This window comes from Triturus cristatus, chromosome 5_1 (assembly GCF_964204655.1).
Source record: "Triturus cristatus chromosome 5_1, aTriCri1.1, whole genome shotgun sequence".
NCBI classification, from domain to species: Eukaryota; Metazoa; Chordata; class Amphibia; order Caudata; family Salamandridae; genus Triturus; species Triturus cristatus.
In genome coordinates, this window is record NC_140587.1 from 172148827 (window position 1) to 172164821 (window position 15995).

At 44.4% G+C, this 15995-nt stretch overlaps 1 long non-coding RNA gene across 1 annotated transcript in view; it reads right to left on the reverse strand.

Moving 5' to 3' along the window:
* Nucleotides 1-15995, reverse strand: part of LOC146830569 (uncharacterized) — a 424622-nt gene that overhangs the window by 175594 nt on the left and 233033 nt on the right. The window contains exon 3 of the long non-coding RNA XR_014961165.1: nucleotides 8579-8629. This is a non-coding gene — a long non-coding RNA (uncharacterized LOC146830569). The remainder of the gene's footprint in view (nucleotides 1-8578; nucleotides 8630-15995) is intronic.

The window sequence follows — 15995 nt, forward strand, 5'->3', positions numbered from 1 at the left end:
AAAAATTAGTGCCAGTTGGGCCAAGGCACTTATTTTTCATATCAAACTTTGACCCAGAGCAAGACGAAGAGAGGAAAAAAACACAAAGAATAAATGTGACACAGTTAGAACCTTCCAGATGGAGCCATGGAGAGATGAAGGGGCATATCAACAACAACCGGCGATAATTATCGCTGAGCGCACTTAGCGCTCGGCTAATTATCGCCGGCTAGTGCCGATTTTTATCGCTGAGATAGCGTGCTATTAGCAACGCTTATCTCATCGGCGATAAAAATCCTAGCGCTAACTGGCTACCGTGAGATTATCGCTGGAAACCCAGCGATGATCTCACGTTAGCTAGTTGATAAGGACTCACAAACTTAGCCATGATATCCACCTTCCATAGGATATCATGGCTAAGTCAGTCCTGAAGCAGGCGTAAGGAAAGTAGCGATAACAGGTGTTATCGCTACTTTTCCTGACGCTATGCTTCATAGCGTGGGGCTTGATGATAGGAGAAATGTCGCTTAGCGACATTTCTCCTATCATGGCAGGTCAGGAACGCCCACTTTGCATCTCATTAGAGATGCAAAGCTGGGCGTTAGACATCCCACGCTAAAGCAAGGTTTCACGCGTTAGCATGACCTTGCTAATATAGCGATAAAATTATCGCCGCTTTTCAGCCGAAAACAGCCACTAAAGCGGCGATAATTTTTTATCGCCTCGTTGTAAATATGCCCCCACGTAGGGTGTTGGAAGAGAGGTAAGTGGTGGAAATAGACTAGGCAGGCAGCCTGGGTATCCGGCAACCCTAGCATTCAGCAGCAGCAGTGGTGGGCTCTTGAGATACAATGTGGCCCCTCACACTTATTTGGGTTTTTTAAACAAATTGAGCACAAAAGACGACTTCCCTCGGTTTCCCCTGCTGCCTAGACGTGGGTTGTTAGTTGCACAGCGCTCCATCCTAATAATAGGCAACCAAGCGCTAGCCGGCATGTATAGAACAAGCATTGAAAATGCAATAGGTCTCGCCTTTGATTAAGTTAAAGCCATTTGCTTTGCTAATGGTATTGTATTGCAAAGCAAATGGCTTTAACTTAATGAAAGGCGAGACCTATTGCATTTTTAATGCTTGTTTAATGTATTCCTATGATTATAGTCTCGTTTATCACAATTAGCAATACGTTGCACCCAGGATAATTTCTGAGCTTGGGCTGTCTTTACTCCCCAATACATCAAGGGGATTTTGCATCTTTCTTGATTTCTACAATTACAAACGTATTAGTTACACTACGAGCCTTGAAAAAGTCGTCTACACGACAAAACACTTGTCAGCTGTCTGCACCTATGCTCCAACTACGTGTCAACGAGTCAAGAACTTATTCAAATTTGTATTCATACTCTGGACTACTTTACTCTGTCCATTTTGTTTTTCCTTGGTGTATCATTAAATATAACTGACAACAGAGTCAGTTTGAAATTACCTTGGTGCTGTGCTCTGTATTGTAATTTTGATTATGTGAGTATATGGAAAATTTCATTTTCCTATACAGAGTAACACTGCTTTGGTGGCACAGTGTTTTCATTGAGCACGCTCTTACATTAGCTATCTATTAATTGCAAACACAACGGAGGGGCGGACCTTTCTTCTGTCACCATCTGTTCCTAGTGCGAAGATGAAAGACTTCACTGAGGGCACAGCTAACGCGTGCAGTAGTCTCACTGTTCAGAGCAGATATTATCCTAGTATAATGTAAACAATTATGAATTATTTGTGTCTAAGGCACTTATGTAACAATTACTTTATGAGGGAGCCTGGGAACAATTCCACTCTACTGTCCCAATATGCCTTTAAGTTCTCTCTTTCTACACAGAATGTGGTTCCAGTGAGTATGGGACAAGATGTGAAACCACAATCAATACACGATGAATGCATGTGTAGAATGAACCGAAGCCGGTGGGCCCTTGGTGGACAGCGCTGACACTGTTAATATGTATTCATCTGACTGTGACTGATTTAAAGTAGCCTAAAACACCACACTACTTACCTGACTGAACTCAATCAATGTAATAGGAAAGGGTACAACACATGATTCTGCTCATCTGACCGCTGCATCATTTCACCATATTTTCTCTTGCTTTACAGTGGGAACCCATATTACTAAGCATTGCGCTGCGACATGTGCAGCAACTAGTTTAATTTTGCTTGGCCAAGGAGTCACCATCACCTGCTGCAGCACAGATCTATGCAATGCCAACGCAATGTTCAACGGAGCGGCCAGCACCATGGCCAGCAAGGCCAACTACGCCGTCCTGGCGCCCACAGCGGTTCTATTTGTTCTCCTGTTCACATATTGACTCTAAAAGGTGAGGTATAGTGAAAGACTCTGAAGCTTAAAAGATACTGTATCATTTATAACATTCACAGCAGAGTAGTTTGATTCCATACAACACAAAGTATAAAAAAAACACAAATTAGTTAGCTTTGTCTTGAAGTCCTCTGATGAGTTAATGAGGCTCTGCCGAAGTTCCTTCACCATCGACAACGCACCTCCCACCATCGAAAGCCCACCAGACGTGCGCCCTGCCAAAATCCGGACATGCATCCTCCTCAATGTACCCTCCCTACACCGACACGCCGTAGAGATCTGGGACCTTATCGACACCCTCTCGCCCGATGTCGCCTTCTTCACGGAAACCTGGACCAACGCCACCTCCGGCCCCAACATCGCCACTGCCATCCCCGATGGCTACAAGATCCAGAGAAAGGATCGCCCCATCACCCTGGAGGAGAACTCGCCATCTCACACAAGACCTCCCTCCGCCTCTCCACCTTCAGCACGAGTGACCCCCACTCCAACACAGAACACCTCCACTTCCAGATCCAGACCAGCCCCAGGACCACGCTACACGGCACCCTCGCCTACAGACCCCCGGGACCTCGCACCCTGTCCACCACTACCATAACCGAGCTCGTCGCAGCCCAAGCCATCACCTCAACGGACTACGTCCTACTCGGTGACCTGAACTTCAATCTCGATAACCTCAGCGACATCGACTCCACTACACTCCTTGACAGCCTCGCCAACCTTGGTATGAAGCAGCTTGTCGACACACCCATCCACAGATCTGGACACAGCCTCGACCCCCATCTTTGCAGGAAGTGCTAACATCTGCTTCAGCCACACCACCCAGCCCCTCTGGATGGACCACCACTGCGTACACTTCACCTTCAACACCACCACCGTACCCAAGCCCGCCCTGCGCCCGCCACGAAGGAATTGGAGCAAGGTCACAGAGGAACACCTCATCACCACCCTCCTCCAAGACCCCCCCAGCACCACAGCTGACACCAACTCCACAACCAAAGAACTTCACCGCTGGATCGCCTGCTGCGCCGACAGGCTTGCACCCCTCTGCCAACTCGCCAAACAACGCCTCCTGAAGGCCGCCTGGTTCACCACAGATTACTAGAAGCCAGACGCTCCTGTAGACGCTTAGAGAAAACCTGTCGAAACCAGAAAAAAGCAGAAGCACGGAACAATCACAGGGGCACCCTAAAGAAATACCACCATCGCATAAGAGACACCAAGCGGACTTTCATCAGGAACAAACTCCTCAACAACGCAACCAACGCCAAAGAACTGTTCAACGTTATACAGCGTCTCACTAAACCGCGCAGCGAAGCCACGGACATCACACCTTCCCAGGAACTCTGCAACAAGCTTAGCGCCTTTTTCCACCAGAAGATCAAGGCACTCTACGGGAAATTCAGCGAACGGACCCCGGACTCCACCCCCCTCCCCACCTCCACCGGCAAGCCAACCATCATGACCTGGAACCCCGCTACCACCGAGCACATCACCGCGACCATGAAGAAAACCCACTCAGGAGCCCCAACAGACCCTTGCCACCGCACATCTTCCACAGGGCCGCCGCCGCCATCGCACCTATACTAGGACGGACCATCAATGCCTCCTTCAGCTCCGGCACCTTCCCAGATGACTGAAAGCGGGCGGAGGTTAAACCCCTCCTCAAGAAACCCTCGGTCGACCCAACGGACCTGAAAAACTACCGGCTCATCTTCTCCTCCCTTTCGCGGCCAAAGTCACCAAGAGACTCGTAAACTCCCAGCTGACCGCCTTCATCGAAGAGAACTTCATCCTAGACGCCTCCCAATCTGGATTCCGCAGCAACCACAGCACCAAGACCACCCTGCTTGCCACGGATGACATCCACATCCTACTCAACCAGGGACACACCACAGCCCTCATCCTCCTAGACCTCTCCCCAGCCTTCAACACCGTCTCACACCACACGCTCGCAGCCAGACTTCTTGATGCAGGAATTCAAGGAGCCGCCCTCAACTAGATTCAATGCTTTCTCTCCGGCAGAACCCAGAGGGCCAGACTCCCCCCCTTCCTCTCTGAACCCACAGAGATCAACTGTGGAGTACCCCAAGGATCATCGCTCAGTCCCATGCTCTTCAACATGTACATGGCCCCCCTTTCCATCATCGTCAGACAGCAGGGGCTCAGCATAGTATCCTTCGCCGACAACACGCAGCTCATCCTCTCGCTCGCAAAGAATCCCGAGAACACCAGGCTCTGCTTCCAGGAAGGAATGAAAGACGTCACAGCTTGGATGAAGGACAGCTGCCTGAAGCTCAACTCTGAGGAAACCGAGGTTCATTCTCGGACCTTCCACCTCCGCCTGGGACAACACCCGGTGGCCCCAGGCCCTTGGAAGTCCACCCACCCCTACAGACCTCGCACGAAACCTCGGCATCATCCTCGACTCCTCCCTCTCCATGACCCACCAGATCAACGCCGTCGCTTCCACCAGTTTCAACCGCCTGCGCATCCTTCGCAAGACCTTCAAATGGATACCCCCCGAATGCAGAAAGACCATCACCCACACACTCATAACCAGCAGACTGGACAACGGAAACGCCCTCTATGCCGGAATCAACAGAACTCTCCTACACAAACTCCAAACCATCCAGAACTCCGCATGCAGACTCGTCCTTGGGACTCCGCATCATGAACACATGACCCAACACCTACATGACTTCCACGGGCTCCCCAACGAGAAGAGGGTTATTTTCACACTCCTCACCCACACCTACAAATCCCTCAACAACATCGGACCCGAATACCTCAACGAGTCCTGTCAGAGATCCCCCGCATCCACAGAAACAGAGCAGGTGGGAGAGCCTTCTCCTACATCACAGCCAAGACCTGGAACGAGCTCCCAGTAAACATCAGACACTCTCCGACCCTGCATACCTTCAGGAAGAACCTCAAGACCTGGCTTTTTTACTAACTCGGAGCTACACCCCCCCCCCCCAGCGCCTTGAGAACCTAACGGGTGAGTAGTGTGCTTTATAAACCCCCTGATTGATTGATTGATTGATTGATTGAATGTAAGCCTTTCAGTGTCCTTGCAACGTGTCACCCTTTCCTGTCCTCCCCCACAGCCCTTCTCAGGTTCAGGCATTTCTGGCATTTTCAGGGACCAGGGGCAGTAAAGTGAAGTGGGGCCCTACGAAAAATTCAGCTCCAGTGCCATCCAGGTATTTTATTCCTGTCAGCTGCCTCCTCATTAGTAAATAAGACAGCTTTGCTTTAAAATCAGTGAATAAATGCTACAGCAGGAGGAGGGCCCCTGAAAATGTGTGGTACCTGGGGAATACTGCCACCCCCCTATCCCTGCCTCCCCACTTGTTCGGGGCCTCCTCAATGCGGTCGACTGAAATTGCTGTGTAAGAACTCTGACACCACAGCAGAGACAGTGGCGTAACAAAGGCGCCCGGAGCCCTACAGTGCAGGGAGTGGGGGTCTTGAGCTCCGGGAGACCCCCTCAGCACAGTACCATGGTGTGACAGGTCCTGACTGAGTCGGGGGTGTGCATGTAGTTTGCAGAAGGTCCCCCTTAAGTTTTGTTATGCTAGTGGGCAGAGGCACAGCAGTCGTCGTCCTTCTAGTGCAATTGGTAGTTAGGCTATAGGGGGGTGCACTGCCCAGAGGCAAGATCCATTTCAGTTGTGGCCACTGCACAATTTGACATACATTAGCCTGCCTGGCATCAGCAGGCACGAGAACTGAGACTCACTGGCAGTGTGGGACACTAATCTAATTCTAGCAACAGAGTAGAGACCCGCATGTACCAACCCAGGGACTCAGAGGCAAGGCTGGACTGGCCGGACCAGGCATCGGGCGTTTCCCCAGGATTCTGAAAGGGTGGGGACGGATTTTACAGTGGTGGGGGCCAGTTTTGTTACTGTGGGCTGGTTATGCAGCAATGCTGCAATATCGACCCCCAGTAACAAAAGTGCTTCCCTTTGGGGGCTGGCCTGACAAAATTGTCAGGGCTGCTTTGGGTTCCCAATCCGGCCCTTCTCTGACTATCATGAGCAGCTATTTTTAGCTCGTGGCAGCTAGAGTCACTTATGATTGGTGCAGACAAGCAGGAGGTGACGCAGGCTCAATTGCACTACAAGACTGCAGTTCGCACTGTCAACTCATCTTAGCTGATTTAGGTGACAAATGTAAGACCCTGCCGTGATGTCATGGTTTATTTAGATTTCAGTTACCCGCAGGTGTTTTCAGCCCCTCAGTGAGATAATCATCAGCAACATGTTATGTTATGTTACCACAACTTGTAAAGCGCAACAGCTGCCCCAGCAAAGGGCATCCTGGCGCTGACAGCAGAGCAACTGACACGTTGGGATGGAGCAGAAAGTAGGTCTACGGTGCAGGAAAAAGGTGAGTTTTAATGGCCTTCCTGAATTCCAGGTAGTTGTTAAGGCCGCGGGTGTGAGCAGGCAGTGAGTTCCAGAGGAGAGCCGCCCTACTGCGAAAAAAGCAGCCTCCAGCACGGACTCTCCGTGTCCGGGAAAGCACCGCCAGGTGTTGCACCAGGGAGCGGAGATGTCATGGAGGAACATATGGCAAAAGCAGGTTGGCCAGGATACTAGGGATGGTAAATTTTAGGACCTTGAAGGTTATGCAGAGAGCCTTGAATTCAATTCACCTGGCCATAGGCAACCAGTGAAGTCGACGAATGGCGTCTGATACCGGGCAGGCCCTGCGCAAACCGTAAAGGGTTCTTGCAGCCGCGTGCTGTGCCTTTTGTAGCCTAAGAATGTCAGCCTTATTGGACCCTAAATACAAAGAGCAGTCATAGTCCAATCTTGACATTATTGATGTCTGAATGATGACCTGCCGTGTGGGTGCATCAAAGAAATCCAATAAGGGTCTGAGCTCTCGCAGAAGCCCAAAGCAAGGCCATGCCACCTTCTTGGTTTGAACTCGGAAGCTAAGGGATGAGTCCAACCACACCCCTAGATTTTTCACTACCTGCTTGGGAGGGGGGGGGGGCGCTACCAAGGTTCGCAGGCCACCAGAGTTCACTCCACTGACCATGGAGCTTAAGGGCGTCCTGCTCGGCGTCGTTCGAGAGCTCCACCACCAGGTGGCATAGGTGTCAAGACTCACGGTAGGTTTCCCCCTTTTTTAACTCTGGCCACCATTTCCCACTCACAAAACCATCAAAAAGCATTTGATCCCTGGAGTTGGAGAGCAAGTTGGCATCATACAAATTCGAACATGGCTGCCAACATTCCAACACTGCTGCAGCATATCGCTGTGTAGCAGTCTAGTCATTTAGGTTAATCACACTTTGGTGAAGCACTCTCCAAGATTCCACTGTGCACTTCACCAAAGTACCTCAAGGAAGAGCAACAAATTTACATGGGCGTTGTGGAAGTCAGGGTAGTTTGCATGCACACCGGGTTTAGATTCCACGGTTGGTAACATTTCCAGAGTCAAGGTCAGTGAACTGTTTAGTTCTTGTCATGTAAAAAAGAAATACTTTGTGAAAAGCTAGTAGCATAGATTCTAAATATCACCGGGAGGATAGAGGTTAAATAAAAGTATTTAAAACTGCTTCCTCGGTTCCCCTCTAAACCTTCGGTGAATTTTCAAAGGCTTTCATTAGACAATTTCTGTGATAACCATTTAGTTTCTGCTGGACATGGGCGTGACCTTTCAACACGCAGCGTTTACCAGTGAGAAATGCAAGCATATAATTTCAGCTGTTTTCAGTCAGCTGAGGCAAAATATCTATACTTTTAACACACTGAGTTTCCTCTCAACTAAATGAAAAGGAATATTCTTTAATCCAAATACTTTTAGCAAGAGTCAGAGTTACTCCAGTGTGGTAATTAGCACAGTATAAATCAAGGTTCTTTTCAAGGACATGTAGCTAATTAAAACTAACAGAAAAAAGACATCCCTTTAACAAATAACTTCCTACCAGAGTCAGTGATATTTGTAGGTAATAATTAGCTGTCCATAAATCAAGACTCTTTCCAAGCACAGAAGAGCTTAATGGAAAATAGATAAAGAAAATACCACATAACTGTAATTTATACTAGGAAGCTAAAAAGCCTTTTGTGGAACTAGAAAGAAAGGCAGAGACATGAATTCCCAGAACCTCATTTAATACAGCCAGTTCAGTTCAACACACTGTAAGTACACTAATAGAAATTAGAGGCACACCATTACAGAATTAAATAAAATAAACTTAGACTTACCTGTATCATTTCTTGTGAAGGAAGCTGAAGCAGGATAGGCGCAGGTCGTCCCTGAAAAAGAAGAAAGAAGATTATTGAACTGCACTTGACCTCATAAATAAAGAAGAAAGCAAAAAAAGAGAAGTAAAAAGAGAAGTAGGCTCCCAATCAAATCCTGGTAAGACAAGCAACCCTAAATGTTAAGGAAAGTAAATTAATATTAGATAAATGGAAAAGTAAAGTTATATAACATATGTGTTTTAGCAATACAAGAACACTACGAAGAAGAATAGAAGATTGGAAGATTGGAAGAACAAGCAGAGTGTTGAGAGCTGTCTCTTCTCTGTCCATTCCCCTTTCCCCCTGGGTACTTACCTGCAATGGTTTATTGAGATACTAAGCAGGGAGGTTCCGAGAGGGGCATTGGAAACTAGCGTTGTTCTGCTCCCGTGCCATTAAAACCTAGTGGCTAGCCTTGACAGAAGGAGACCATGGTCAGTCCTCTGCTCTTAGCTACCGCAGCCAGGGGTTGAACGTAAAAATTGAATAACAGGGGACTAAGGGAAGAACCCTGTGGCACCCCTTGTTTGATGGGGTGTACGCCCGAGGCAAAAAGGGGGACTGTTACCTCGAACGACCTCTCACCGAGAAACGAGGTAAGCCAGTCCAAGGCTGGACCAACAATTCCAGCCTCCTCCAGGCGTTGCATCAGAATGGCATGGGACACCGTGTCAAACACGGCACTAAGATCCAATATAATCAGTGCCGACGTTCGCCCAGTGTCCAGTGCTGACCAGAGATGTTCTGTCACAGCCAGGAGAGCAGACTCCATGCTGTGACCTGGTCGAAAGCCATTCTGGGAGGGGTCCGGTGTGTTGTTCATGGTCAGAAAGTCTGTCAGGAGGGAGTTGACATATGCCTCCGTGATCTTTGCCACCCAAGGGAGCAGGGAAATAGGGCGGTAGTTTTCCGGTTTAGCCAGGTCCAAAGAGGGTTTTTTAAGCAGGGGTATCACCTTGGCCTGTTTCCATGCCCTAGGCACGGTTGCCCTGGCGAGGGACCTGTTTATCACCTGGCCCTAGGAAGATATGATCGCAGGAAGCACTTTTCTAAATTGGGCTGGTTTGAGAGGATCAACAGGGGATCCAGACTTAATTTTACTGCACAATGCTTGCAGCTGGTCTGCAGGAATCGGCAAACATAGCAAAAATATCCCATTATAAATATCCAAAGTAAAATGTAAACATTGGAAAAGTATTGCAAGTATCAATTGGGTTTTCAGTTTTGTAGGTCTGACAGAATAATGTAAAAAAGTGAGACCCAAACAGTGTACGGCAGAAATGTAAGAGAAATGAAAGAGCCACAGAAGTGAACAACACAGAGAGAAGAGTTAGGGAGCGACTGAATGTCGCAATACACCACACCACAATAAATGAAAGTGAACAACCAGATTTACTAAGATTTTACGTCTGAGTTGCATCTCTTTTTTGATGCAACCCTGACGCAAAATCTATTTTGCATTTATGAACCCATGCAAAACCGAATTTGCATGGGCTTGTAAAAAACAACAACACGCTGCATAGCGCTACCTTGCATTAACTACGTCAGATCGATGATGCTTTGGGGGGGCTTGAGCGTTCCTGGGCAGCCCTGATGTATTTTGATGCAAAACCATGTCTACAAAGACTTGTAAGCGTGGGTTTGCAACAAATGGTGGCATACCAAAGAGAAATATATTCATGTCTTCCAATGACTTCCTTTTTGCATGTCTGCTGCCTATCAAAGCACAGGCGCAAAGAGGATCAAGGGTCAGATGTATGTACCTTTAGGATAGCTATTACTAAATAGCGTTTTTCCCCGATTTGCTCTTTGGTAATCCCTAATCTAAATGTATGAAAGTTTTATATTTTAATTTGCGATTATCAACAAATGCCTTAACTTGACTGTCTATGCCTGGCCACCAATACACATCCTTAATTTTCCTTACTGTACTGGAAATTCCTAAATGTCCGTCATGGGCAAGAACTATGATTTACTCCTTAAACACTCAGGTGGCACTATTTTATCATCTCTTAGTAAAATGTCATTGACAATTGAAAGCTCAGCCGCAACTTGCGAGAAACATTTGTCTTGCATAGATAAACTTCTATCACATGGCCATCCTTGAACCAAGAATTTCTTCACTCTTTCCAGACAAGAATCCTTCCGTGCACACTCAATCCATTCCTCCTCCGATAATTTACTCATTTGTGTGACATCATTAATAGTAAAAACATCAGAATCACTATTGCTGTCAACATCTGTAATCTCATTATCCAACGGAATCTGAGACAGACAGTCAGCCCTAACATTTCTGCCTCCTGGAATGTATTTAATATCAAAGTGAAATTCTTGTAACCTAGCAAGTAATCTGATCAAGCGAGAGGAGGCTTTGAGTTGCTATCACCTAACATGTATATTAATGGCTTATGATCTGTAAAAAGTTGAAATCTTGCACCCCAAATGTACATTTTAAATTTTTCTACAGCCCAACAACATGCCAGAGCTTCACGCTCAATAGTGCTATAATTCGACTCAGCCCTATTTAAAGTTCTTGAAGCAAATGCTATGGTGTACTCCTTACCCTCAATTATCTGGCTTAAAACTGCACCTAAACCTTTTGAGCTGGCATCCACCGTAACAATACAACTGTGACCATGAGAAAAAGCTCTAATAGCTGGCGCTTCCAAAATTAGTTTTTTGACTGTATCAAAAGATGATTGAGTTTCATCAGACCAGATTAATTTCGCATTTTTCTTTAGCAAATCTCTCAAAGGTTGTACAGTGATAGCATAATTTTGCACAAAATGAGCATAGTATTCACTGAGTCTTAAAAAAGCTCTCAATGCGTCCTTTTCAAGTGGTCTTGGAGCTTCTTTGATGGCGTTGACAAGGGATAATTTTGGTTTAATGCCATTAACAGAAATATTATGCCCCAGGTAGTCTACTTCTTGAGTCACAAATTTACACTTGCTTTTGTTAATGGTCATACCTATATCCTCAAGTTTATGTAGAACTTTGTCAAGTAGTGAATAATGTGATTCCATTGTAGATGTGTGAATTAAAATATCGTCCTGAAAAGCTTGAATCCCTTCTATACCAGCAAACATTTTATCCATTAAACGTTGGAATACACTGGCCGCCGAAGCTAAACCAAACGGCATACGTTTATACATAAAAACACCAAAAGGTGTGACAAAGGTAGTTAACAATTGAGATTCTTTAGAAAGTGGGGTTTGATGGTGAGCCGATTTTAGATCAATGGTGCTAAAGAATTTGCTACCACCTAAATTCGCTAACATCTCTTGAATCCTGGGAAGAGGATGGCAATCCACTACAATATTGCGATTTAGGACTCTCAAGTCTGCACATAAGCGGATCTCACCAGAACTTTTGCGAGCTACTACAGCAGCAGAAACCCATTCCGATGATTCAACAGGTGTTATAATGTCTTGTGCACATAAATCATTCAATGTATTCTTCAAATCCTCCTTAGCAGACAAAGGAACAGGTCTACATTTTTGAACAACTGGGACCGCATTCATCTTAAGTTTGATAGTGTAGTGGAAATTATTAACTAAACCTATCTTATCTGAGAACACTCTAGAATATTTTGACAAAATATTGGTAACATCACCTACATTGTACTTTTCATTATCACCACTTGGCACAACTGTTGAAATTGGTAAGTCACCCAAAGTAACAGGTTCTGCGTGTCCAGGTTTTAAAATAATACCTAGGTCTGCTTTTTCCTGCCAACCTAAAATGTCTCTGCCGTTCACAGCGACATACATTTTTGTGTAAATTTCCCTCCCTTTGAATGTAATAGCATCCGAAAAATATCCTCTCATGGTAATGTCAAACCCACCAAATGCTTTAGGATTGACATCAGTAGGCTTAAGAAGAATTTTGGACCAAAATTTATAGAAGGTTTTCTCATCTAAAATTGTGATGGGAGATCCAGAATCGGCCATGACATTCACATCAATAGGACCAATGCGACACTGCATAAAGGACCTTTACATTTTCTTATATCGCTCCGCAAAGTATTTATCTCAATAGTGGATAACATATTATTCATAGCACTGCAAAGCTCTCCCTGTTCAATATCAACAGAATTAATTTTATTTTTATGTTTGGTAAATCTGCATACAGTGTAAAAATGGCCAATCTTCTTACATGTTTTACACCTTTTACCTTGTGCAGGACAATTAGCGTAATTCCCAATATGATACTTTGAACCACATCTATAACATGAACCCTTCTTTTCTACTGAACTATTAATTTTTACTTTTGTGGAAACAGCATTTATACTTGTTTCATTGTTGGTAGAATTAGAATCAACCTGCATAACATTAGACCCTACTTTACTGGTGGGATCTTGTGTTAAAATTTTGGACGAGACTACCGACCGTTCAATGCTTCTCGCAATATCCATAACCTCGTCCAAAGAAGGATTCTTACATGTAAGAATGCGTTCTTGTATTTTCTTGTTGTGGCAATTGAAAGCTAACTGGTCACGCAAATATGTATCTAAGTGAGATACATATTGACATTTGGCTGCTAGAATTCTTAAAACAGCCAAATAATCTTCAATGGATTCTTCTTGTGTTTGTTTACGCTTAAAAAATAAATGACGTTCCACCATAACAGAAGGTTCATCTACATATTGTTTACCTAATCTAGCTAAAGCCTCATGATACACATTCCAACCTTCATCACGTGACGGAGCTGGAACTACGGGCAAGTTATCAAACACATCTTGCCCAGCATTGCCTAAATGGTTAAACAGAAGTGTTTTTTTTCTTGCAGCAGAATATTTTGTAGCGTCAATAGCTTCTAGATAATTGTCAAAGATTCTAAACCATCTATGCCATGGCATAAGTGGTTTACCTGGATTGGGAAGAAAAGGAGGTGGCTGCATCACATTGTTGGATGAGGCAGACATGGTTTACTTGTGTATGGAAAATTCAATGTATGAATGTAATGACTGAATTAAATCAATATTCTTGAAACGACGGATACTTATTGGTATTACCCAAAACTACAAAAGAGTTACATCTTAATGATACCACATAAGTATACACGCTAAAATAACTAAAGAAATGAAATTTAAAAGTCACCCCCAGTGAAATTCATGAGCATGCATCAATCAAATTCAAGAAAAAGAAAATAAAAAGTCAGGTTGAAAGAGTACTTTGGTAGATTTCCAACACAGTGCAGTGGAAATTCAGCGCGAGGTGGTCAGAATGATGCTTGAGAACGATGTAGACAAGACAGAAATACTCGATCACCGTTACGAACACCATCCAGACTGCATTTCAGTGATTAACGCGAGTAAAATGCTTTTGAAGATGGCCGACAGTGTGTGATCAAACGTGGTGACGATTGAACGCGATGACTTGATGCGCGTTAGGAGCAGGATGCGTCAGTACGCGCTTCGTGACACACTCATCAAAGAACGGTGAAGAAATTGAAACTCAGCGGGTTGCAACGGTGAAACTGCAAACGAGGTACGAAGCTTGTTATGATTCGAAATGAACCGTGCTTAGAGGATCTGCACTAGCGAAAAAGCGTATCCGTGTCAAAACTATAACGCACACAGCTGCCTTAATTATATTCAATTCAAATCTTCACCTTCAAACACCATTTTTGAGTAAATAATGAAGTTGCCATAAATAAAGTCATTCCACGTAAGTGCCGAACACAGTCCGTTCGTTCCGCTTTCTTCTGATCAAAATAGAAATAAGACTCACGGACATGCAGCTTGTTGATAAGTCTTTTTCCTCTTGTAAATCCACAAGTTCGACGAACTCTTTTCCTTTTAAAACATAACAACAGGTCGGTGGGTCCCTCGAAAATTCTTCAAAACGTCGCCAATAATTGTAGAATGAGTTTACCAATATCTTTGAAGTAGATGAAATCCAAAAGGCTTCATTAGGTAAAATGATGGGATTTCATTTCTGAGGTAAATAAACCCACGACTATCCATACACAGGTTACAGGTCTGAATGCCTACTTACAAAACTAACATTCTAAACTCTAGAATCACTAACTCTATGACATTCTAATACTTAAAGGTACAAGTGAATAAAATGACAATTATGAATACTACATATAAGAGGAGATCAAGTCTCCTGGAGAAATGTAGATGGACTAGAATCAAGAAACTCTGTAGTTGCAATACAAAACCTCTAACATCAACATCTAATGCTCAGAAAACAATTTCACTGGATCTTTTCTATACATTAGCAATCTAAGTCTTCCAAGCACAATCCAAAGCAATAGTATGGCTCAGTTATTTAAAGAGGTTCAGAAAACAAAGGGTCTGCAAAAGAGAATCTGGACTAGGCATAAAAGGATGAATAAAACAAGCATTAACATCTTAGAAGCTAAGTCAAAAGTCAGGAATCAGTGATTTCCAAAGTCAAACTTAGGGCAGGAATAAAAAGGGGCATAGATGCAATCCTCTCAATGTCTGTTCAGGGGGCAGTGGGGAATTAGGACTGGGATTAGCAAAAACTCCAAGAGAGTTCTATCTAGGATCTGCAGAAAGGGGTATGACAAAGAAGTCAAGCAGACAATCCGCAAAGAAAGTTTGAAAGAATCTCCCATGCTCAGCCAGAGTAAAGGGTAAGCTATAATCCAGGGGTTGGTAGAGAAACACTTCTTTTGTCACATCATCAATAGAAGTCCATTGTATTCGTTTCAGTTCCAGATTAATTCAACTGTTGCAGACTACAACATCCAGGCAAAACCCACACTAGACATGATAATAACATCTCCTTCACACACTCCGGCTTGAGCATAGTAGTCCTTTCATTCGTCGGCAGGTTTCCCATGTGCTAGTTGTCAAGGCCTGGTTCTCAGATCTTGTTTCTATTGCCAGTACTTGAAACTAACAATGCATGTGAATACCTGCAATAGTTGTCAAGCTAGCAGAACATGCGAGCAGTTTTATGCAGTAAGATGAAATATCGGCCTTCAGAGTCAAGCTAAATTAAACATGTAATGCACTAGTGCACATTTAATATGTGTGTGCACAAATTAATATCAACTAATATGAATTCATGAATGCATTTTAGTTCATGTTACATAAATCATGATGTATAATCACTCAAAATAATCAAACACAAATATGACTGAGAACTACATTTGAAAGTATATACGTATAACATTAGTGCATACATTACATTTTATTTATCATTTGACCTTAGATAAACTCCTACACATATAAAGGGAGTCAATGAATTAAAATCAGATCACTAGGAGCTACAAGGACAATATAACACAAGTTTAGGAATATCGGGTTTCCTCATAAATGAGAATACATTGGGTTTTTTTGGAAATAGTTTATTATGTACTTACGTAACTTACAAGTACGGTTTCACAATAATAC